We start from the raw sequence: 25,089 nt of genomic DNA, 5'->3' as shown, positions 1-25,089 counted from the left end.
AAATATCTTATCCTTAGAAAAGTATCGGAATCTGATGCACTATCAATTACTCCAAAAGACTGGAAGTAGAGTAAATACTGAAAGGCTTTTATTAGCAGTAAAGTGTGACCTCGACCATGCTGAGTATCTGCCCTGGACTGAGAGGAGGAGCAGTGGCACAATCGCCTTTATTCAGGGATCTGTGGGAGGAGCCACAGGAGCAGTCAGCAGAGGGGCATGTCCAGACAGGTAACCCAGTTACAACATATATATATAGTTTACCACAGAATCAACCTCCTTTGTCCCAGAGTGCATCTGAAATAACTCATGCTCTTTTTTCCACTAAAACTCAATCTTTCCTTTAAGATGTTACTTAATTCGCATGACTACTTTAAACACAGTTCAAGAGAAGGCATTTAGTCAGCACAGAGAAAATTAACTTTTTTTTGGCAAGGAAATTTCAGATAAATGTGCAATGTGATCCAAAATGAATTAATAGCTTCCCTCAAGGTCAAATAGTTCAGAATATCTTTGCAATCATTTGAATTTTTACTGGTCAGTCTAGCTTTCCAACACAGGCATGTGCGAAGATGAGAGATTGTTCAGTACATTGAATGTTACTGTTGTGTAGATCCTACCAGAAGATAATGAAAAAAAATCCTACAAGTACTTGTCAAAGAAATGTAAAGTGAACTAATGATGTTCTGTTGATAAAGAAACAGAAACTTGCGCGACTGTTATTTTCTTTCTCCCAGCCTAGCTCAGGGTTGCCAAGATCTCTTGTCACCTGCCTACAGTTGCTAATTCTGGTCAGTCATTAGGAAATAATTCTGTTCACTGATAGGTGTTACCCATTGGGCCAAACAAGAACGTAGTTTGAGAATTTCCTAATTGGTGTGGTTTAGCTAAATAGCAAAGAATTCAGTGAGAAGCTGTGAGTGGTGAGAATTGAACTAATCTGCCAACAAGTTTGAAGGACTATCTATTAAAAGGGAGAGAGAACAATTTTAGGAACCAGAGCTGTAGTTCTTTGTAATTTAACACTTCTGGACTTGCACTCTATATTCTAACCAAAATTAATTATATCTTTGGGTATGGGCCTTCAATCATCACACAACAGCACAGACGTTTTGATGTTTCTGCCTGTATCTTTCAGCATGCCCCTGTACAGTTATATTAAAAAAAAACAGCTTGGCCTGAAGATATTGATTTGAAGGGTAAATACAAGTACCTTGTGAGACAACTTGAAAAATGTAGGACTTGCTGTAATTTCAGGAAAATCATCCAAGGTTGAGTGCTAAATCAGCAAGAAAGTGGACTTTTATGTTATATATCATCAGAAATAGTGAACATTTCTCTTTAACATTAAATTGTTGTAACTGGTTGAGTCACTCCACATAGATCAAGCATCAGAAACCAACTGCAGCCCTACTAAAAATAAAATGTTAAAATGTTAAATGTTAAAATAACACATTAGTTTTAGACAACACCTAATAATTTATCATCAGCCATGAAACTGCTGACAGACATTACAAAATAATGAGAATTTTCCACTTTCTACTCACTTACAAACAATCAGTCTTCGGATGTGGACTTCATTGATAAAGCCAGTTATTTGTTACGGGGTTCGAAAATTTAAAAAAAACTGCAATGCTGAAAATGTGAAATAAAAACATGTAATAATGGAAACACTATAGGTTAGGCAGCATCGGTCAGAAGAAAACAGAATTAATTGTTTAAGCCAAAGATATTTTCTTAGGACTGGGTAGGAGAAAAAAAACAAGTTAATATCAGTGTGCAGGGAGGACACAGCAGGATGCAAAGGACAAAAAGAAAGTTTCTGATAGGGTGGGACCAGGTTGATCTGGTTAATAGGTTAATGGGAGTTGATAGGAAGACAGGACACAGTCTTTGTTCTTAAATCTTACAAAGTAAGGGCAGTTGGAGAGTGAGACCAGGTTGCGAAATACAGGCCCCAGCAGGACAAGCTGTGCTAATGGAAAGAGGAAACCTAAGTCAACAGCACAGACCGACGACTTGATTCAGATACAGACAGAGGAAGTAAGGCATTGGAAGTTGTAGAATTCATTATTGGATCTGCAAGGCTGCTATGTGTCCAGAGGGGAAGACGAGGCCTGTTCGTCAAGCTAATGCTGGGCCACGTTGTAACAGTGTAAGAGCCTACAGGCAGCTAGGTGATAGCTGGAGTAGGATGGAGAATGAGCATGGCAGGCAACAGGTGAGCTCAACTGCAGCCATCCAGATTGAATGCAGATGCTCCACAAAGCAGTCTCACATTCTTTGTTTGGTTTTTCCAAAGCAGAGGAGACGACACAATAGAAACATAGAAGCATAGTAAATAGGTGCAAGAGTAGGCCATTTGGCCCTTCGAGCCTGCACCGCCATTCAGTATGATCATGGCTGATCATCCAACTCAGAACCCTGTACCAGCCTTCCCTCCATACCCCCGATCCCTTTAGCCACAAGGGCCATATCTAATACCCTCTTAAATATAGCCAATGAACTGGCCTCAAATGTTTCCTGTGGCAGAGAATTCCACAGATTCACCACTCTCCGTTTGAAGAAGTTTTTCCTAATCTCGGTCCTAAAAGGCTTCCCCTTTATCCTCAAACTGTGACCCCTTGTTCTGGACTTCCCCAACATCGGGAACAATCTTCCTGCATCTAGCCTGTCCAATCCCTTTAGGATTTTATATGTTTCAATAAGATCCCCCCTCAATCCTCTAAATTCCAACGAGTATAAGCCTAGTTCATCCAGTCTTTCATCATATGAAAGTCCTGCCATCCCAGGAATCAATCTGGTGAACCTTCTTTGTACTCCCTCTATGGCAAGAATGTATTTCCTCAGATTAGGGGACCAAAACTGCACACAATACTCCAGGTGTGGTCTCACCAAGGCCTTGTACAAATGCAGTAGTACCTCCCTGCTCCTGTACTCGAATACTCTTGCTATGAATGCCAGCATACCATTCGCCTTTTTCACCGCCTGATGTACCTGCATGCCCACTTTCAATGACTGGTGTATAATGACCCCCAGGTCTCGTTGCACCTCCCCTTTTCCTAATCGGCCACCATTCAGATAATAATCTGTTTTCCTGTTTTTGCCACCAAAGTGGATAACTTCACATTTATCCACATTAAATTGCATCTGCCATAAATTTGCCCACTCACCTAACCTATCCAAGTCACCCTGCATCCTCTTAGCATCCTCCTCACAGCTAACACTGCCGCCCAGCTTCATGTCATCCGCAAACTTGGAGATGCTGCATTTAATTCCCTCGTCTAAGTCATTAATATATATTGTAAACAACTGGGGTCCCAGCACTGAGCCTTGCGGTACCCCACTAGTCACTGCCTGCCATTCTGAAAAGGTCCCGTTTATTCCCACTCTTTGCTTCCTGTCTGCCAACCAATTCTGTATCACATCAATACCATACCCCCAATACCGTGTGCTTTAAGTTTGCACACTAATCTCCTGTGTGGGACCTTGTCAAAAGCCTTTTGAAAATCCAAATATACCACATCCACTGGTTCTCCCCTATCCACTCTACTAGTTACATCCTCAAAAAATTCTATGAGATTCGTCAAACATGATTTTCCTTTCACAAATCCATGCTGACTTTGTCCGATGATTTCACCGCTTTCCAAATGTGCTGTTATCACATCCTTGATAACTGACTCTAGCATTTTCCCCACCACAGATGTTAGGCTCACTGGTCTATAATTTCCCGGTTTCTCTCTCCCTCCTTTTTCAAAAAGCAGGGTTACATTAGCCACCCTCCAATCCTCAGGAACTAGTCCAGAATCTAAAGAGTTTTGAAAAATTATCACTAATGCATCCACTTTTTCTTGGGCTACTTCCTTAAGCACTCTGGGATGCAGACCATCTGGCCCTGGGAATTTATCTGCCTTTAATCCTTTCAATTTACCTAACACCACTTCCCTACTAACATGTACTTCCCTCAGTTCCTCCATCTCACTGGACCCTCTGTCCTCGACTATTTCCGGAAGATTATTTCTGTCTTCCTTAGTGAAGGCAGAACCAAAGTAGTTATTCAATTGGTCTGCCATGTCCTTGTTCCCCATAATCAATTCACCTGTTTCTCTCTGTAAGGGACCTACATTTGTCTTAACCAATCTTTTTCTTTTCACATATCTATAAAAGCTTTTACAGTCAGTTTTTATGTTCCCTGCCAGTTTTCTCTCATAATCTCTTTTCCCTTTCCTAATTAAGCCCTTTGTCCTCCTCTGCTGGACTCTGAATTTTTCCCAGTCCTCAGGTGAGCCGCTTTTTCTGGCTAATTTGTATGTTTCTTCTTTGGAATTGATACTATCCCTAATATCCCTTGTCAGCCACGGGTGCACTACCTTCCCTGATTTATTCTTTTGCCAAACTGGGATGAACAATTGTTGTAGTTCATTCATGCGATCTTTAAATGCTTGCCATTGTATATCCACCGTCAACCCTTTAAGTATCATTTGCCAGTCTATCTTAGCTAATTCACGTCTCATACCTTCAAAGTTGCCCTTCTTTAAGTTCAGAACCTTTGTTTCTGAATTAACTATGTCACTCTCCATCTTAATGAAGAATTCCACCATATTATGGTCACTCTTACCCAAGGGGCCTCTCATGACAAGATTGCTAATTAACCCTTCCTCATTGCTCACCAAATGCAGTGCTCCAGTGTAGATTTTAAATTCCATTTCTTCCAGTCCAGTCTACTACATCCAGTGATCACAACATAGTCTCCTCTGCAATGGACAAGTCGAGCAAGGCACAACATAAGCTTGGGAAACAATACCTCTGTTACAAAGATCACTCCTTAGTAATAATGATCAGAGAGACACTGAATGGTTACAACCCGCTGGGTTTCCCTGACTTTCTTGAATAGTCAAAGAATAGAACAGGCAATACCCGGGCAAAGTAGTCAATGTTGGCCAAGTGCTCTTCATAGTCCCCATCCACTCTCCATGTACTCCACATAGGGTAGCCTACACTTTTATCTGCGATGTTTAATGTTCAAATTTGTTGCTACCTTGCATTCAAAACCTCTGCTTCTTTACTCATTCCTTACCAGTTCAAATGTTTCATTTCAGTGTCAGTGGCTATGGGTCATCTGACAGACCTATAGTTCCTTCTTATTGGCTCTGGTCCAAGGGTTACACAAATTCATGTCTTAGGTGGCCTTATTTATTCTCTGTGACTCTGGTTCAAATCAGTCAAATCAGGTCACTCACACACTGACATAACATAACAAGATTACTTCTGCAGACCTACAATGGTACACAGTACAAAGTTTATCTCAGTGATCTCACGATTCACAGGTCAATAACAGAATCTCCTTGTGTCCACATTCAATTGCTCTGATTAGATTAACACAGAGCAAGTATCGGTTCTCAAACAGTTCACAAGATGGATAGACCAGGTCATACATCTGCTAAATTACCTTGATTTTCTTACCCACATCAGTACAGCATGTCCCCCAGACCTGCATATCATAACACCAATATTCTTGTCTCTGTGTTCTCAGTCTTCGACTGTCCCTATAGGTTTTAAATGCATAAATAGGTTTCTTATTGTCGATGAAAAACTTGTCTTGAATATTGTTCCTACAGATCAGTTCATTACAATAATGCATTCAGATAATACAAGGTACAAAGTACAAAATATAGTGTTACAGTTGCAGTGAAAGTGCAGTACAGGTAGATTATAGGTTGCAAGGTCATTACAGAGTAAAATGAGGTCAAGAGTACATTTTATTATATTAGATAACCAGTCCATAATCTTATTTCAGAATGAGAGATTTCCTTAAGCACTGCTGTACATGCTTTCTGACTTTTATATCTTATGCTTGGTCCAAGGGTGGAGGAGAATAGCCAAGATTGGTGGGGTCTTGGTAGATGTCTCTACCAAAGGTGCTCCTTCCTTCTGCTAGCCTGCAGGTCACCTTTGGGCAAGGTGTAGAACCTGCTTAGTAACCACCTCCCCACCCCCCCGCAATCATGGTCACGCCAAGCCATCGAAGCAGGTGGTGGATTAGTTATTTGAGCAGCTGCTGGTTATCACGTCCTGGTTATTTGACTATCGACGCTAGGGAGACAACCTCTGAAGAATATTGATAATGGCTGGGATCACCTGTCTTGTAAAGGCATTGCTCAGAAGAAGGAGATGGCAAACCACTTCTGTAGAAAAATTTGCCAAGAACAGTCATAGTCATGTGATCATGATTGCCCATATCATGCAACATGGCACAAAATGACGATGATAGGGACTGAACTATCTTGACAAGTCTCTGCAGTTTCTTGCAGTTACCGGCAGAGCAGATGTCATACCAAGGCGCGGTGCATGTGAATCGAATGCTTTCTGTGGTGTATCGACAAAAAAGACTGTTGGTTAGGTAAAAGGTGACATCCCAAATTTCTTTAGCCTTTTGAGAATGGAGAGGCACAGAGGAGCTTTCTTGGCCATTGTGTCAATGTGATCGGACAAGGATAGGCTTTTAGTGATGTTCACTCCTGAGGAAGTTAAAGTTCTTAACTCTTTTGACTTCAGCACCATTGGTGTAAGGAAGAATATGTTCACCATCTCTTTCCTGAAATCAATGAGCAGCTCTTTTGTTTTGCTGACATTGATGGAAAGGTTGTTGCACTGACACAATGTCACTACTGACTCAGTGCAGTTAAGTAGAAGATTGTCTATTTCCTCAGACCAGCACTGTATGACTTTCTGTACTGCATCCTACATTTCAGCTTCTGTTTGCAGGCAGGGAGGAAGATCACAGCCCCTTAGTTTGATATACCAAAGTGTAGTCGCGGTTTGCTCGGTAGGGGTCTTTGATGGTTGTGATGCAATGGTCCAGGGTGGCTAGGCTCCAGATGGGACAGGAGAAATATTGGTAGTGTCTTGGTAGAACACTCTTGAAGTTAGCTTGGTTGAAGCCAACAGAAATGATGAAAAGAGACTCATTGTATTCTGTTTTATGATTAAAAAAAACGATTCCCTCCCTCACAGTCTTCATTAATTCATCAGCCAGATAACCATTATGCCAGGGCAATCTTGGCCTCACCCTATCGGAGATATTCCCTCTGCCCTATCCTCTCTACAGTTTGACACTATTTTCTCTTCAGTTCTGACAAAGAGTCCTTGAAATATTAACTCAGTTTCTCTTTCAGCAGATGCTACTCACCTGCTGAGAGTTCCCAACATTTCCTGTTTCCGTTTACGTGGAGTTTTAGAGTGGGAAACTGTAGTTAAGGAGGCATTTCAGTGCAATGCTTCTAAAGAGGATCTGGACTTGTGTGGCTAGGACAATCAATAGCATTTCTCATCAGCAAATCAGATTGATGAATCCTTACTGGCACACACACACAGTCTGAACCATATGCTGTATGTCAAAACAACTAATCAACAAAAGTAAAATGAAGAATTGGAAAGAAATATCAAATTAAAATCTAGATTAAGTGACATAAAAACACATACAAACAACAAATTCATATTCAAAACCGTAACAATACTTAAATTGTGATGGAATGAAATGTCACACTTGTTCAAGATATTTATTAATGCCAGAGAGGTTAGATTGCTTGGCAGTAATTAAGATCAGTTACATGGTTATACACATGGAAAAAGACAAGCACTACTTTGTCTGTTATGCTCCACGAGTTGCCAACAATGAGTTTATAGCAATGCTTATATTTCATGTGTTTCACTACTGAGCCTCCCAAAAAAAATGCAGCACAACTTTTAGAGAAAGAGACAAACTTGAACAAGAAATTTCTCGATTTCCATGCTTAACTGGGCATATGATGTAGTCGGAAGTTGTCCAGTTTATACTTTGACCACAGTAAGCATTATTAGCCTGAGTGTAATTTGTACAGTGCATTTGAGCCCATTATTTACTAGATCAAGGGTCGCAATGCACTTTATTGAATGAAAACCCATTAACAGCCGAATGGGTTATATGACCAAAATATCAGATTCAAACAAAAATCCCATATGTTTCCAAGTGCTTTCAATCAATAGCAGATAATTTCATTCTAATTCACCCACTGCAGCATGATCAACAAAGTTTATGGGTAAAATTATTTATTCTGAAATTGAAAGAGAAAATCAGAGGATCCAGTGCTTTCCTGGTGTACGACACGTAAACTCTCCTGGGGCTTCCAGCCGGACCAGGTATTGACTTTAACCAATATTTCAATGACAAACTCTGCCGCCTTCGTCAGGTATGATGCCTAGGATTGTCTAGTCCGGTGGTATATATACTCAACTCCTGTCATCCATCCCTCCTGATTGTTTAGACCTCAACCAATCAGGTTTCCATGTGAGAAATAAGAGTTTTCTAGATTTTCCACATTTTCCTGGAAAGAAGGGAAATAGATAAAACACTATCAATGTGTTCAAGGAGCTTAGGGACAGTTGTCATCCATTTTAATTACATCTGAACTCAGTAGGTAATCAAGTTCACTGCTGCTTTGGAGTCACCTGAGGGCAAAAGTGACTGCAGATGCTGAAATCTGGAACAAGAGCCAAGATGCTGGAGGAACTCAGCAGGCCAGGCAGCATCTGTAGAAAAGAGTACTGTCGATGTTTCGGGCCGAGACCATTCATCAGGACTGGAGAAAAAAGATGAGAAATCAGAATAACAAAGAGAGGGGAGGGGGCGGAAGAAGCAGAAGGCAGTAGGTGATAGGTAAAACTGGGGGGTGAGGGGTGAAGTAAAGAGCTGGGAAGTTGATTCGTGAAAGAGATACAGGGCTGGAGAAGGGCGAATCTGATAGGAGAGGGTGGAAGGCAATGGAAGAAAGAAAAGGCGGAGGAACACCAGACAGAGGTGATGGGCAGATAAGGAGATAAGGTGAGAGAGGAAAATGGGAATGGGGAATAGTGAAGGGGGGGGGTGAATTCTTGAGAGTGAGGATCAGTTCCACCAGTCGGTTGAGAGTGTTGGTGGAGCAGAACTGTTTGGGTCTGGTGTCCAGAAAATAACAAAGAGCTTCCTGGTGGGGGATGGAGGTATGTAAGGACTGGACATCCATAGTGCAAATGAGATGATTAGGCCCAGGGAACTTGAAATCATTGAAAAGATCAAGAGCATCTGAAGTGTCATGGATGTATGTAGGAAGGGACTGAACCAGAGGGAAAAAACTAAGTTGAGTGGGGCAGGAACAAGCAGAAACAACAGGTCTATCTGGACAGATGGGTTTGCTGGAGGAACTCAGCAGGTTAGGCAGAACCTATAGAAACAAAAGATGTAAGTCAACAGTGCTTTACACCTTTTGTTTCCAAAGATGGAAGAGAAATTATGATCGTCAAGGACAATGTTCCCCATCACCCGGATGCAGATGCTTGACTTGCATCCTTTGCTTTCTCAGCGGCTGTTTGACTCTCTGAGTTTTCCAACATCCTCTTTTTGTTACACATAACCAGATGAGTTTTTACAATAACCCAATTGTTTAAAGATAGGTAAGTTTTATTTGTCACATGTAAATCAGTAAATGCAACGTTTGCATCAAACCAAATCAGCAAGTTTGCTCTGAGCAGACTGCAAGTGCTGCCACACTTTCAGTGGCAGATTAGTCTGCCCACAATTCACTAACCTTAACCTGTACGTCTTTGGACTGTGGGAGGAAACCGGAGCACCCGGAGGAAACCCATGAGAAAAATGTACGAGCTCCTTACGAGCGGGGGAATTGACCCCGATCAATGATTGCTGGCTGGCACTGTTAAGTGATGTACTAATCCTTATGCTGCTATGTCATCGTGACTGAGACTAACTTTTCCTTTTCAAAAAGAAAATTCAGATTCATTTAATTACTTAAATATGAAGTCCTTGGTTGTCATTGTCAGATTCAAACCTATGAATCTAGATAATGGCTCCAGAACGCACACTTTTAATCCAATAATTTTATCACTACTTTATCATATTCAATAACCACTTCATACTCAGGTCTTTTTCCATGTCAATAGTTTTATACAGTGACATCTTTCTGGATCAAAAAGACCATACACTTACCACATTGGATATTTAGGTCTCTGTTTTGCACCTGCCAACCTTGAGCTGGTGTTTTCATATGACTTTGGCAGCTTCCCATTTGCAATTTTGTTTTTAACTTTTGAGTTGTAAACTACTTTAAATTCTACAGTCGTAACTAAGAGTTGAGAATCTAATAACAAATAAAAAACAAGTAATCAAGCTATAATATAAGGTGACCAGATCAGGAATTCTAGGCTTTTTGATGGTTTTGGATTTGAAACCACCTTAAGAGTTTATGCTTTCAAAGCAAGAAGCTCAAGTTTGCTTTGAGTTCTTGATTTTCTTATGTTGTATAGAATCATTTCCCACTCATTCTTCTGGACATAACCTACCCCATGCTACCAATTCAGCTTTAGCTGACCACTGATGTTATAGTCCAACTGTTAAATGGCTTGAAGACACAGTTTGTACTCCACAGAAATGCATAAGACTATATTATCAAGGCTCTTGTTATCTTAGGACAAGTGAATTCTACAAGTGAGAATCATTTCCTATGTTGGTCATGTGATCTCCTAGCAACCTGTTTCCTCTCCAAAGTAATAGTCTTTTGTTGACCCAAGAGTTGCAGCAATTCATTCTTTGTTCAAGCTCATAGGACTAGGTGTTCCAATCCCTTTGATAAACAGTTCTTAACTTGGGTCATAGCATGGAAATCTTGCAGTGGGGCTTGGTGGGTGGCAGGTGCTTCCCAGGGGTCATCAGGTGGGCACCTCCCTTCTTGTTTCATCAATTTATGTATCTAAACAATAGTATTTGATAGAGACTGTCCAATTAAATGCAATTTATACTTACAGAATCTGATATATTTTTTATTTGCATTTAGCTGCCCTAAAGAAAAAAGATCATGCAAGTTTTTCAACCAAAACCAGCTCAGATTATACATGGACTGTCCACTTGCTAGATTGATAGACATCATGCATCAAAGTTCAAGAGCACAAAGTAAATTTTATTCTCAAAGTACATATATGTCATCATATACAACCCTGAGATCCATTTTTTTCTGTGGGAATACTCAGCAAATCTATAAAACAGTAACTACAACAGGATCAATGAAAGATCAACCCGACTGGAGAACAGAACAAACTGTACAAAATTCAAATATAAGTAAATAATGAGATAATGAGATAAAGAGCACTTAATGTGAGATCATTGGTTGTGAGAACATCTCAATGATGGGGTAAGTGAGAGTAGTTATTCCCTTGTTGAAGAGCCTGATGGTTGAGGGGTAGTAACTGTTCTTGAACTTGGTGCTGCGAGATGTGAGGTCCTTTCACCTTTTACTTGATGGCAGCAGTGAGGAAGAGCATGACCTGGGTGGTGGGATCACTGATGGAGGATGCTACTTTCTAACGACAGCATTTCATAAAGGTGTGCTCAATGGTTGGGAAGGCTTTACCCATGATATATCCGTTTTGTCCCCCACCAACGTATTCATTATGAATGTCACCAAATGCTGTTTACAGATCTATAACATTCACTAAAGTACATTGACCTACAAGGGGACAAACTCATTCTTGTTCATGCTAAGCATAAGACAGAGAATCAGCAGCTGGTTATACTCTATTAGTCCCACTGACTTCAATAGAAGCAAATGTCCAGAGGTCGCTACAATCAGTAGTCAATATTTGTAACCTACATTTAGTGTGGGGAATCAAAAGTGAATTTCCCAACCCTTGCCCCAGCATATTAGTGTCTCAGATTTAGTATTTCCAACCTTGTTTAAATCTATCACCCCTTATCTATGTAACATTTCTCAGTAGCACTTGTCATACATTTGAGATAGGGAAATAACACCAAATAATGCACAATAAATGCCATTGTACTAAAAAGTGTAGAGGAAAAGGGTAGATGTCTATAAATCCCCGAAAGCAGCGTGACAGGTAACTAGGGTGACGAATGAAACAGTAGGATATTGCCCTTATTGGCCAAGCATAAGGTACTTCATCAAGTCATTCTATAACTTGATAAGTCGTTAGATGGAGACCTGTGTACGCTTCGGGTCACCACCCAATAGAAAGTTGTGATAGCACCCAAAAAGGGGCCGAGAAGCTTTACAATCATGTTGCTAGGGCTGGACGATTACAGATATGAGGAGAGACCCTCTCAACCTGGGTAGATAATTCTAAACAAAGAAGACAAAGGCCACGTTTGATTGGGCTAGACGAGGTTAGAATTATTTCCCTGAGGAGAGATGTCAACAGTTAATGAGAGAGGAGATGGTGACAAAGATTTTACTTGTTAGGAAAGTTAAAGAGGAAATTATGGAAAATTATAATTCATTCAATGAGTGGGGTATCTGCAAATTCCAAGGATGCAGTAAGAATGAGGGAGGCAGAAATCCTCTAAGATCCATTATCTGCAGGAATGTAGAGGAAGAGCTGGGGTGGGGTTAACCTTAGGTCCATATGTAGCTGGTGTGGACAAGAAGGGCTGAATATCCATATTCCGATTTGTACATTTCTATCATTCTCTGCTGGTCTGAGAATTCCCCTTTTACCATCCAGCACTGATGAGTGTGCCTTTATAGGCTGACCACTGTAGACAATAGGTTCCATTTCTATATACATTCATATTTTGTCTTTAAGTAGTAAAATACACAAAAGTCATTCAATATAGCAGCCATCTTCCGCAGTATTGGAACGGATGGCATCAACACACATGAGACCAAGTTAGCAATAAAAGCAGAGAGAGAATGAGGGAAACTAGTTCTGCTGTTCGTAGAAATGAGTCTATGGTTATTCTTCCCAAATCTTCACTATTTACCTTGGTATCGTCTTCCCTATATGCCTCTGTGAACTAAATTTCAAGCGTTTCACCACTATAAGAGTGAAGTTGTTGTAATAATGATAACCCGAGAGGTGACATTAAAGATGGTAGCATCATACACATTAGAAATGTGATGGAGTATTCTTCACTTTTCTGCTTAAATGAAGCTCTAAAGAGCATTCACTTGACCGATAGTCCATCAGAAGCCTTCGTCACAGCACCACAGCCTCATTCTATGCAACCAATAAAACACTTTGCAGGAACTTGTCAAAGCCGTTTAGCAGCACTTCACAAATTTTTGGGTTCCTACCCTAAAGGGGTAACGGGAGCAAGTAAAATGGAACATGCAAGATCCCTTCTTGCTTATACATTTGGTAATCCCTGCTGCACCTGGTGACCCTGTGATCTCTGTCTCAGAGGCCGATGTTAGGCTGTCTTTAAAGCGGGTGAGCCCTCGCAAGGTGGAAGGTTCCAATGGAGTACCTGGTAAGGGTCTGAAAACCAGTGCCAACCAACTGGCAAGAGTATTCAAGGACATTTTTAATCACTTTCTGCTATGGGCAGAAGTTCTTACTTCTCCAAAAAGGCAACAATTATACCAGTGCCTAAGAAAAATAATGTGGACTGCCTTAATGACTATCGCCCAGTAGCACTCACATCGACAGTGATGAAATGCTTTGAGAGTTTGGTCATGACTAGACTGAACTCCTGCCTCAGCAAGGACCTGGTCTCATTGAAGTTTGCCTCTCGCCACAATAGGTCAATGGCAGATGCAATCTCAATGGCTCTTCACCCGGCCTTAGACCAACTGGACAATGCAAATACCTATGTCAGGATGCTGTTCATCGACTATAGCTCAGCATTTAACACCATCATTCCCACAATCCTGATTGAGAAGTCGCAGGACCTGGGCCTCTGAATCTCCCTCTGCAATTAGATCCTCGACTTCCTAACCAGAAGACCACAATCTGTGCGGATTGGTGATAACATCTCCTCCTCGCTGATGATTAACACTTGTGCACCTCAGGGGTGTGTGCTTAGCCCACTGCTCTAATCTCTCTATACCCATGTCTGCGTGGCTGCGCATAACTCAAATACCATCTTTAAATTTGCTGATGATACAACCATAGTTGGTAGAATCTCAGATGAAGAAGAGGGGGTGTACAGGAGTGAGGTATGCCAACTAGTGGAGTGGTGCCACAGCAATAACCTTGCACTCAACGTCAGTAAGACGAAAGAGCTGATTGTGGACTTCAGGAAGGGTAAGATCCTAATAGAGGGATCAGAAGTGGAGAGAGTGAGCAGTTTCATGTTCTCTGAGGACCTATCCTGCTCCCAACATGTCGATGCAGTTACAAAGAATGCAAGTCAGTGACTATACTTCTTTAGGAGTTTGAAGAGATTTGGTATGTCAAAAAATACACTCAAAAACTTCTATAAATGTACTGTGGAGAGCATTCTGACAGGCTGCATCACTGTCTGGTATGGCGGGGGGGGTGGCTACTGCACAGGACCAAAAGAAGCTGCAGAAGGTTGTAAATTTTGTCCACTCTCTCTTGAGTACTAGCCTACAAAGTCCCCAGGACGTCTTCAAGAGGTGGTGTCTCAGGAAGGCAGTGTCCATTATTAAGGACCTCCAGCACCCAGGGCATGCCCTTTTCTCACTGTTACCATCAGGTAGGAGGTACAGAAGCCTGAAGGCACACACTCAGCAATTTTGGAACAGCTTCTTCCCCTCTGCCATCCAATTCCTAAATGGACATTGAACCCATGAACACTCCCTCACTTTTTTAGTATATATTATTTGTTTCTCTGCACAATTTTTAATCTATTCAATATATGTATAGTGTAATTGATTTACTTGTTTATTATTATTTTTTCTATATTATGTATTGCATTGAACAGTTGCTGATATGCTGCTAAGTTAACAAATTTCATGACACATGCTGGTGATAATAAATCTGATTCTGACATCAGTATTTCTTTATCATTGCTAATTCAAGATCTTAGAAGAAGAATTATTAATTGATTAACAACATTGTAGGTGTACTATCACCACAGACATCAACAAATCATTAGGGATGGGTAATAAATGGTTTTGCTGGAAGTGATGTTCATGTGCCAAAATGAATAAAAAAGAAGGAATGAAAATATATATAAATAGGTTGTTTGTTATCATGGCAGAAAGGAGGCTAAAATTATGGATTAAGCTTAAATTATTTACTGTAATTAAGAAAATCAACAACCTTTCAGGCATCAATAAATGAAGGGTCATTAATTTAATCTTATATGTATATATTTGTCGTTAGATACTGATATCCAAGTTTTCCAAGGCTGTCTCTTTGGAGTTGTGCTTGAGTCACTTCCTGGATTTCCAAGAGGTATTTTGATATCTATATAAGTTGCGGCTTTGATTTTGTCATTAAAATTGATAGCTCACATTTAAGCAGCATCTTTCTCGCTAATGTCCCCTGGCTTTTTAGCACGGGATGCACAATAAGCAGGTAAGTAATTAAAGAGAAGTTGAGTGAAGTAACATAGAAAACAATGTAGAGATGACTAAGCATTATGATCAAAGAAGAAACACCCAGAATGGGATGTCAGTTGAGGCTCATTCCCATTGAAAGTGAGGTAGAGCAATGTGTAATAAAACATATTGTATGAGGGTATGGTTTGAATTGGAAAGTAAGAATAGATTTGGTAAATATTAAAATTTGAAATTCCTGGTGCAGAACCTAGATGGATGAACGTTCACAAAGTATTGGGTATTCAGAGCTCTGTCCAGAATAGACTGGGAAGAGCAATTCTAAGAAAACAATTTGGATAGTGATCTTTCTGTCATCATTGGAGAAACAGGACATGCTGGAAGAATTCAGTGGAGGCAGCATCTGTGGAGGGACTTTAGATAACTGTTCCCCGTCCTCACATCTTCTGATCTACATTCATCCATGCCCCATCACCCTGTTCCTTTTCCCTCTTCCACTGTCTTCGTCTACCCATTACAAACACATTCCTCCCATTGATTCCACCCCACCCCCGTTGTTCCCATCTGCCTGATCCACCTCTTACTTGTATCCATGTTCCACCTTGATGTCCTGCCAGATTCCATCATCTTATGCCCTTTGTCACCTCCACCTATCACCTCCTGGTTTCTTTTCTATTCCTATTCTCCCCTCCTCTGTCTACCTAGGGACACTTCTCATCTGCATCCAGTTAGCTCTTGCTCCATCCCTTCGTTCTGCCTTCTTATACTGGAGATCATTCTTTGTCCTGTACTTCAATGTAGGGTCTTGACCCTATATATTAACTGTCCACTTCCCTCCTCAGATACTTCCTGACCATCGAGTCCATCCAGCATCTTAGAAAATAGAACATAGAACACTACAGCACAGTACAGGCCCTTCAACCCATGAAATTGTGCTGACCTTTTGATTCTAAAATCAATCTAACCTTTCCTTCCTACATAATCCTCCATTTTTCTATTATCCACGCACCTATCTAAGAGATCCTAAATATCCCAATGTATCTGCCTCTACATCACCTGCCCCTGGCAACATGTTCCATGCACCCACCACTCTGTGTAAAAGACTTACCTCTGACGCCCCACCCCATACTTTCAAACAATCACCTTAAAATTATGCCTCCTCATGTTAGCCATATCTGTCCTGGAAAATAGGTGCTGCTGTCCACTTGATAAATATGCTTCTTATCATCTTGTACACCTCCATTAAATCACCTTTCACGACTGCAGAATTCTGGTGCAAGCTGGAGGAAATGATTAAAATTCAACAGATGGTCCTTAAAGATATACACACGTTGGTAAAAGTGAAGTGCCCGAGGAATATGTGGGACAGAATGTCCTAGGAGATGCAGGATGGCACATGGGCAACTACCGGGAATGCCAGCAATGAAGAGAAAGTGTTTCTTTAAGGGGGAAGTGAGGCAGCGACTGGAGGGAGGTGATAGTAACTGGGGAACAATAATGTTAATAGTTCAGAGAGCTGACGAGAGTGCCATGGATTAAGCGGAACATAAATATTGAGCGCAAGAGGAATATTCAGGGTTGGATAATCCAGGGAGGGATGGCCCAGTCTTCCTGAAAATGCTGAAGGAAGGCCTGAGAGCCCACCTGGGTGTTTTAGATTTGGGAATAGTGGTGGAATCGACCTACTCTATGAAAGTATCATGGGTTGATGAGATAGACCGGAGGAGGGGGTAGAGAAGTCATAAAGTGGCTGTAGGGTGAATGTAGCTGCTGTGACGTCACAGAGAACTTGCTTTGTGTGTCAGCAGCTGAAGCACGTAGTAAGGATCTGCTGGAATAGACATGGGGAGGAAAAGGAGATGATTTGTTACAGCTGTGGCTTTGCAAGCTGCGGTTGGATGCAGAACCCTGAAAAAAGAGGAAAGTGTGAAAATCACTCTCCAAAGCAGGCAGAGTCCAGAGCAGTGTCCTCTCTTTCTCATCTGACTTCTGACCAGATTATAGAGCTGGTGAGGTCAGACAAACGGCTGACGGCAGCCTCTATTGCCAATGGCGGTCATCAATGGATGTACACAAGGGGTTTATTAGGGGGCTGGCTATGTGAAATATTAGTGGACATGGGATCGTCAGTATTGAAAATGGATCTACCCTTGCCCATGACTGGAGAGGCGATTTACACTTTCAATACAGGAGGAGAAAGAGTGAAAGCGGAGAGGAATCAGCCCTGAGTATTTGAGATTGAGGGAGTGTAGCTTCCCGTAGATTTTTGGATGTGCCCGAACAATGAAGGTATTAGGCTGGGACAGACACACTGAGTAAGGCAGGTGCTATCATAGACTCAGGATAAAGAAAAATAACATGAACAAGACAGGGACAGTGAATATGTGTGATCTACTGAACATGGCCCACGGAGAGACAGCAGCCCCAAGCAGGGAGGGGAGACAGGGTGATGTGTGGAAATCACGTCTGGAGGTTCCAAGGGAAGGGGCGAAGCTCAGCCAGGAGCTGTTAGAGTAGTGCAGCCCTGCCTGAGAAGGTAGATGAAAGTAAAGGCTCATCAGAAAGGGGATAGTAAGGAGCACAAAGGGAACGAGAGGGCAGACATCAGTGTGAAGAGGGCAGTGGAAAAACAAGAAGCAACAGAAATTACAAGTGTACAGGAAGAAATGCCAAGTTAGCAAGATTACATGGAGATGTGAAGGACCACTGTAACCATGGCAACACTTTGAGGGATCGAGCAAAGCAGCAGCGACATACAGTGGATCAGAGAGAGCTAGAGGGAAAGGAGGTAGTCCTCCCACAGCCAGGTGACCAAGTCATGGTAAGGGAGCTGGTTGAAAAGACAGTTTTTCTTCCCAGGTTGATAGAACCACAGGTGATGCTCTGGACGACTGACGTTTACAGTGGCATGCAGAAGTTTGGACACCACTGGTCAAAATTTCTGTTACTGTGAATAGCTAAGTGGGTAAAAGATGAACTGATTTCCAAAAGGCATAAAGTTAAAGATGACGTATTTCTTCAATACTTTAAGCAAGATTACTTTTTTATTTCTATCTTTTACAGTTTCAAAATAACAAAAAAAGGAAAAGGGCCTGAAGCAAAAATTCGGGCACCCTGCATGGTCAGTACTTAGTAACACCCCCTTTGACAAGTATCACAGCTTGTAAACGCTTTCTGTAGCCAGCTAAGAATCTTTCAATTCTTGTTTGGGGAATTTTCACCCATTCTTCCTTGTAAAAGGCTTCTAGTTCTGTGAGATTCTTGGGCCGTCTTGCATGCACTGTTTTGAGGTCTATCCACAGATTCTCGATGCTGTTTAGTTCAGGGGACTGTGAGGGCCATGGCAAAACCTTCAGCTTGCGCCCCTTGAGGTAGTCCATTGTGGATTTTGAGGTGTGTTTAGGATCATTATCCTGTTGCAGAAGCCATCCTCTTTTCATCTTCAGCTTTTTTACAGACAGTGTGATGTTTGCTTCCAGAATTTGCTGGTATTTAATTGAATTCATTCTTCCCTCTACCAGTAAATGTTCCCTATGCCACTGGCTGCAACACAAGCCCAAAGCCTGATCGATCCACCCCCATGCTTAACAGTTGGAGAGGTGTTCTTTTCATGAAATTCTGCACCCTTTTTTCTCCAAACATACCTTTGCTCATTGTGGCCAAAAAGTTCTATTTTAACTTCATCAGTCCACAGGACTTGTTTCCAAAATGCATCAGGCTTGTTTAGATGTTCCTTTGCAAATTTCTGACGCTGAATTTTGTGGTGAGGATGCAGGGAAGGTTTTCTTCTGATGACTCTTCCATGAAGGTCATATTTGTGCAGGTGTCGCTGCACAGTAGAACACCACCCTAGAGTCTGCTAAATCTCCCTGAAGGTCTTTTGCAGTCAAACAGGGGTTTTGATTTGCCTTTCTAGCAATCCTACAAGCAGTTCTCTCGGAAAAATTTCTTGGTCTTTTAGACCTCAACTTGACCTCCACCGTTCCTGTTAACTGCCATTTCTCAATTACATTACAAACTGAGAAAACGGCTACCTGAAAACACTTTGCTATCTTCTTATAGCCTTCTCCTGCTTTGTGGGCATCATTTATTTTCATTTTCAGAGTGCTAGACAGCTGCTTACAGGAGCCCATGGCTGCTGATTGTTGGGACAAGGTTTGAGGAGTCAGGGTATTTATAAAGCTTTGAAATTTGCATCACCTGGCCTTTCCTAATGATGACTGTGAACAAGTCATAGCCCTAACAAGCTAGTTAAGGTCTGAGACCTTGGTAAAAGTTATCTGAGAGCTCAAATCTCCTGGGGCGCCCAAACTTTTGCATGGTGCTCCTTTCCTTTCTTTCACTCTAAAATTGTACAAAACAAAAATAATACACTAATCTTGCTTAAGAAGTTGAAAAGAATGTTTCATCTTTAACTTTATGACTTTTGGAGATCAGTTCATCTTCTACTCACTTAACTATTCACAGTAACAGAAATTTTGACCAGGGGATAGATACATAGATGGGAGAGGTCTGGAGAGATATGGACTGGGTGCAGGTCAATAGGACTAGCGGAATAAAAATTCAGCACGGACTAGAAGGGCCAAATGGCCTGTTTTCTATGCTGTAGTGTTCTATGGTTCTATGGTTCTATGGGTGCCCAAACTTTTGCAATGCACTGTATGTTGGTGTACAGTCATGGCAAGGCAGCCAGCGGAAACACAGGACTCAAGTTAAACCGTATGACCCACCTTCTTGTCACCCTCACAGACAAAGATCAAGTGTACCTTGTAACGGTGTCAATGCCGAGAAGCCATGCGATGAACGTCATCCAGCTGCATCAAACCTGACCACAGCTGATGGAAACAGAGCCACAGCAAATGGAAAGGCAGAGGACACGGACAGAGCACAACACCAAGTCATGAAGAGCATGTTAAACCATAATGGTAATGGTACTCTGTAATAAAGATTGGTTGCTGAAGTTAATATTTTGCTATATAATTTAATTCCAGAATGCACCCTAACCATAGAAATGGGTACAATTACAACATTAAAAAAAAAAGAATTTTGAACATGCACATGGATTGGACAGGTTTAAATGGATATAGTCCAAACACTACCAGAATGTTCTCTAAATAATCTCGAAAAGGATTCTCGAAGATGGCAACAAAATATTGTCAACAAACTCAATCATCAATGGCCCACATTGGCATTGAACAGGATAAGGTCTGAAAGCTTTAACCCACAATTATACATCAAGTTAAAGTTAACTAAGAAATAGAGGAAAGTGCATTTTGGATTGGTTAATATGCCATCAAAAAGATATTTGCCTAGAAATTAAATACATTTCACCTTACTATTAAATAGCATATTTGTTTAGCATGAATACTCAGATGGGAAAATCTGTAAAACAAAGTCCAAAAACTGGGAAAATTTAAGCCATTCCCAATATGAAGCCCACTGTTCCCATTTTAATGCAGCAGTCAAAATGAAAACCAGCCCAAATATTTTCTAAAAGTGACTTTTACCAATTTGGGGATTTTCTTCTTGAAGACTCCCAAAAGGCTGTTTGTATAACAGATGTCATGGCTGCTGTGCCTTTGTCACTAGAAACTAGGTCTCATCCGGAAAGAACTCTCTTTGTAACAGCCACAGAATGACAGCATGAAGGTGGCCGTGGAGATAAGGGAAAACAGGGAGAGAGGCTTCTGATATCTTTAGTATGCAACTACACCTACCTTACTCCTTTATCCGTGACACAGATTCATAGATCCATGGAGGCACTACAGCACCGAAACAGGCCCTACATCCCACCTAGTCTGTGCCGAGCTGCCTAGTCCCATCGACCTGCACCTGGCCCACAGCCCTTATAACCCCTCCCAACTATGTACCCATTCAAACGTTTCTCAAATGTTGCAATCAAGCCTATATCCACCTCTTCCACACTCACACCACCCTCAGAGTGAATTAGTTCCCCCTCAAGTTCCTCTTAAATAATTTACCTTTCACCCTTAACCTATGATCTCTAGTTCTAGTTCATAGAGTAGAATCCTGTGCTGCAAAGGACCACAAGCCACTGTGAAACAACCACAATGCATCTGAGTACTACACTGCTCTGAGTATCATGGAACCCAGTAATGAAGTATGAAAGATTCAGAGCGACAAAAAATTCAGGCAAGTTAACAGCAACACATTGCTCTCCCAGTTGGGGCTATTCAAATCCTGCCACTTTGTTGACATACTGCAGACATGAACCCCATCTGCTGGTGCCTGCTCCAACTTCATAATCAGTGGGATTTCCAACAGGTTTAGATGGTTGCTACTAAGTTAAAACATACTTAAAATAATTTCAAATGTCTGAATTGAAGTTGCAATGGGTCCAGATTCCAATATTACTTAATAAAATTATTTTATAGATGCCTATGCGAGAAAGATTGGGATTGTGTGTCTGCTGTGGGGTGGGGGGAGTGTGGAAGAGAGGGAGATACATAGGCATAGAGAGAGAGAGAGAGAGAGAGAGAGAGAGAGAAAGAGATACTCTAGACATTGAAAATGAGGAAACAGAGTAACGATACTGGAGGGAAAGACAATGAAGGGAAAGATCTTGAAGGGAAAGATCTTGAAGGGAAAAACAATCAGAGGTGACTATATTGCAGGAAATTCTGTTCCACATCTCTTATCTTCTCAGCTTTAAATTCTCCAAATCTGAGGGTGTTAGGATAGGTAAGTCTCTACCTGATGGTGTGGACTAAAGAAGGTGTAAGCATCTTCACACCATTTAGGAAGTCAAAAAAGCCTAATAAAGTGTGCACTGAGTGTATATTTTACTTTGTTCCATTGCAATTATTTTCATTTTATCTCTATATTCCAGGCTGTTACTATGAACCTCTGATCACATTCATTACGGACCTTTGCCTTTAAAGTCTTAGCATATTGAATGTTCTCCTTAAATCGAAGCCAGGTTATAGACATTTTAATTAATTCAGCACATATGCTAGAGACCAGGAAATAATTTCAGAAATGCCCCAAGAAGTTTAGGAGGCAATAACTTTGATTGCCAACTATATCTGGGGAGGGGTCGAGGGCAAAGCCTATGATTGCTTATAGATCTTTGATGAGCAGTTCTGTGTGTTTTACCAGAAATGTATGAGTCAGCATAATAGCTTGCGGTTAACCAGGAGATGTTCTGTGGCAGAATGGTTCATTATATATGCAATGTAACACCATAATCAGAGGTTAATGAAAATGTGGAGTAGCTGAAGGAGAAACGAGTTCAAACATTCGTTCCAGAAAAGGTTTTACTTCAATTATAATCCCACCACACATAGTTTCACACTGAAAATGTTCCCTTTATGTTTCTCATTTAAATAAAATTTTAGCTTCGGAAAGAGTATATTTCAATCAGCCCTATGAAGATGAGGAAGATCATATGCCAGCATGCATCAGCCAGCACAATATTTTCACCGTTCAGTTCCTTATGATTATACAGAAAGATAGCCCAGAAGGTCAGAGGTGAAGTCAGTGGTTTTAAAGCCAAATAAACAATACAGTTTATAATTCAAAACTGCAAACTCTCTCTGATTCTTTACTCACTAAGATTTGTCCTCAAATATTAATGGGCTTTCTCTCCGGTATTCTCTATGACAGATTTTTTCACGAATAAACAAAAATTAAGCTTAAGGTTCTTTGAAATTGTACTAATTATTCATAAAAAGAAGTGGGAAGATATTGGCGCCCATGTTGCTTTTTATCACTGGTCTGAAAAAGTCTAAAATATTGATAAAAATGCACCAGCGCCATATGGAAATGCTCAAGGTCACCAGATTTAGGTGTTAGTAGAAGGCAAGTTTTCAATTTGCATGTTAAACTATTTACTCCTCGTATATTCTATTGAAGGTCTGTACATAATGCAACATTGGACAGGATCCTGGTGGGAAATGCTGGCATTTCGGCTCTGAATTGCCATCGTTTGTCCATGCCCTCTGCCCACTTATGTGCCAGATGCACCAGGACACCGGCACAAACACAAATGTTCCTTGCTGGCAGAACTCTGACAACAATATCCCAATTGTACTCCACTGTTGAAATTAAGCCAGGTTAGATTTACACTAATACACCTACTGCAGAGGGACAGAAGCTGGGGAGATATATAAATATCAGATATTGTCTAAATGTCTTTGATTGTTGAAATTTTTAAAATTTATTCCTGTTTTAGAAACATAGAAAACCTACAGCACAATGCAGGCCCTTCCGCCCACAATGCTGTGCCGAACATGTACTTATTTAGAAATTACCTCAGGTTATCCAAAGCCCCCTGTTTCTCTAAGCTCTATGTACCTATCCAGGAGCCTCTTAAAAGACACTATTGTATCCACCTCCACCACCATCGCTGGAAGCCCATTCCATGCACTCACCACTCTCCGCATAAAAAAACTTACCCCTGACATCTCCTCTGTACCTTAAAACTGTGCCCTCTCATGTTAGCCATTTCAGCCCTGGGGAAAAGCCTCTGACTATCCACAAGATCAATGCCTCTCATCATCTTATACACCTCTATCAGATTACCTCTCATCCTCCATTGCTCCAAGGAGAAAAGGCTAAGTTCACTCAACCTGTTCTCATAAGGCATGCTCCCCAATCCAGGCAACTTCCTTGTAAATCTCCTCTGCACCCTTTCTATAGTTTCCACATTCTTCCTGTAGTGTGGTGACCAGAAATGGGCACAGAACTCCAAGTGGGGTCTGACCAGGGTCCTAAATAGCTGTAGCATTACCTCTCAGGTCTTAAACTCACTCCCATGGTTGATGAAGATCAATGAATCATATGCCTTCTTAACCACGAAGTCAACCTGCACAGTTTTGAGTATCCTATTGGCTTGAACCCCAAGATCCCTCTGATTCTCCACTCTGCCAAGAGTCTTACCATTAATACTATAGTCTGCCATCATATTTGACCTACCAAAATGAACCACCTCACACTTATCTGGGTTGAACTCCATCTGCCACTTTTCAGTCCAGTTTTGCATCACATCGATGTCCCGTTGTAACCTCTGACAGTCCTCCACACTATTCACAACACCTCCAACCTTTGTGTCATCAGCAAATTTACTAACCCATCCCTCCACTTCCTCATCCAGGTCATTTATAAAAATCACGAAGAGAAGGGGACCCAGAACAGGTCCCTGAGGCTCACCATTGGTCACCAACCTCTATGCAGAATATGACCCGTCTACAACCACTCTTTGCCTTCTGCATCAATTAGGCTCGTAAGGCATGATCTGCCTTTGCAAAATAATGCTGACTATTCCTAATCATATTATGCCTCTCCAAATGTTCATAAATCCTGCCTCTTGGGATCTTCTCCATCAATTTACCAACCACTGAAGTAAGACTCACTGGTCTATAATTTCTAGGGCTACTTCTGCTCCCTTTCTTGAATAAAGGAACAACATCTGCAACCTTCCAATCCTCCAGAACCTCTCCCATCCCCATTGATGATGCAAAGATCATTGCCAGAGGCTCAGCAATCTCCTCCCTTGCCTCCCACAGTAGCCTGAAGTATATCTCATCCAGTCCCAGTGACTTATCCAACTTGATGCTTTCTAAAAGCTCCAGCACATCCTCTTTCTTAATGTCTATATGCTCAAGCTTTTCAATCCACTGTAAGTCATCCCTACAATCGCCAAGGTCACTTCAATAGTGAATACTGAAGCAAAGTATTCATCAGGTACCTCCGCTATCTCCTCCGGTTCCATACACACTTTTCCATTGGCACACTTGATTGGTCCTATTCTCTCATGTCTTATCCTCTTGCTCTTCACATA

The sequence above is a fragment of the Mobula hypostoma genome, chromosome 9, assembly GCF_963921235.1.
Source record: "Mobula hypostoma chromosome 9, sMobHyp1.1, whole genome shotgun sequence".
In the NCBI taxonomy this organism is placed as follows: Eukaryota; Metazoa; Chordata; class Chondrichthyes; order Myliobatiformes; family Myliobatidae; genus Mobula; species Mobula hypostoma.
Note: the sequence above shows the minus strand (reverse complement) of the source record.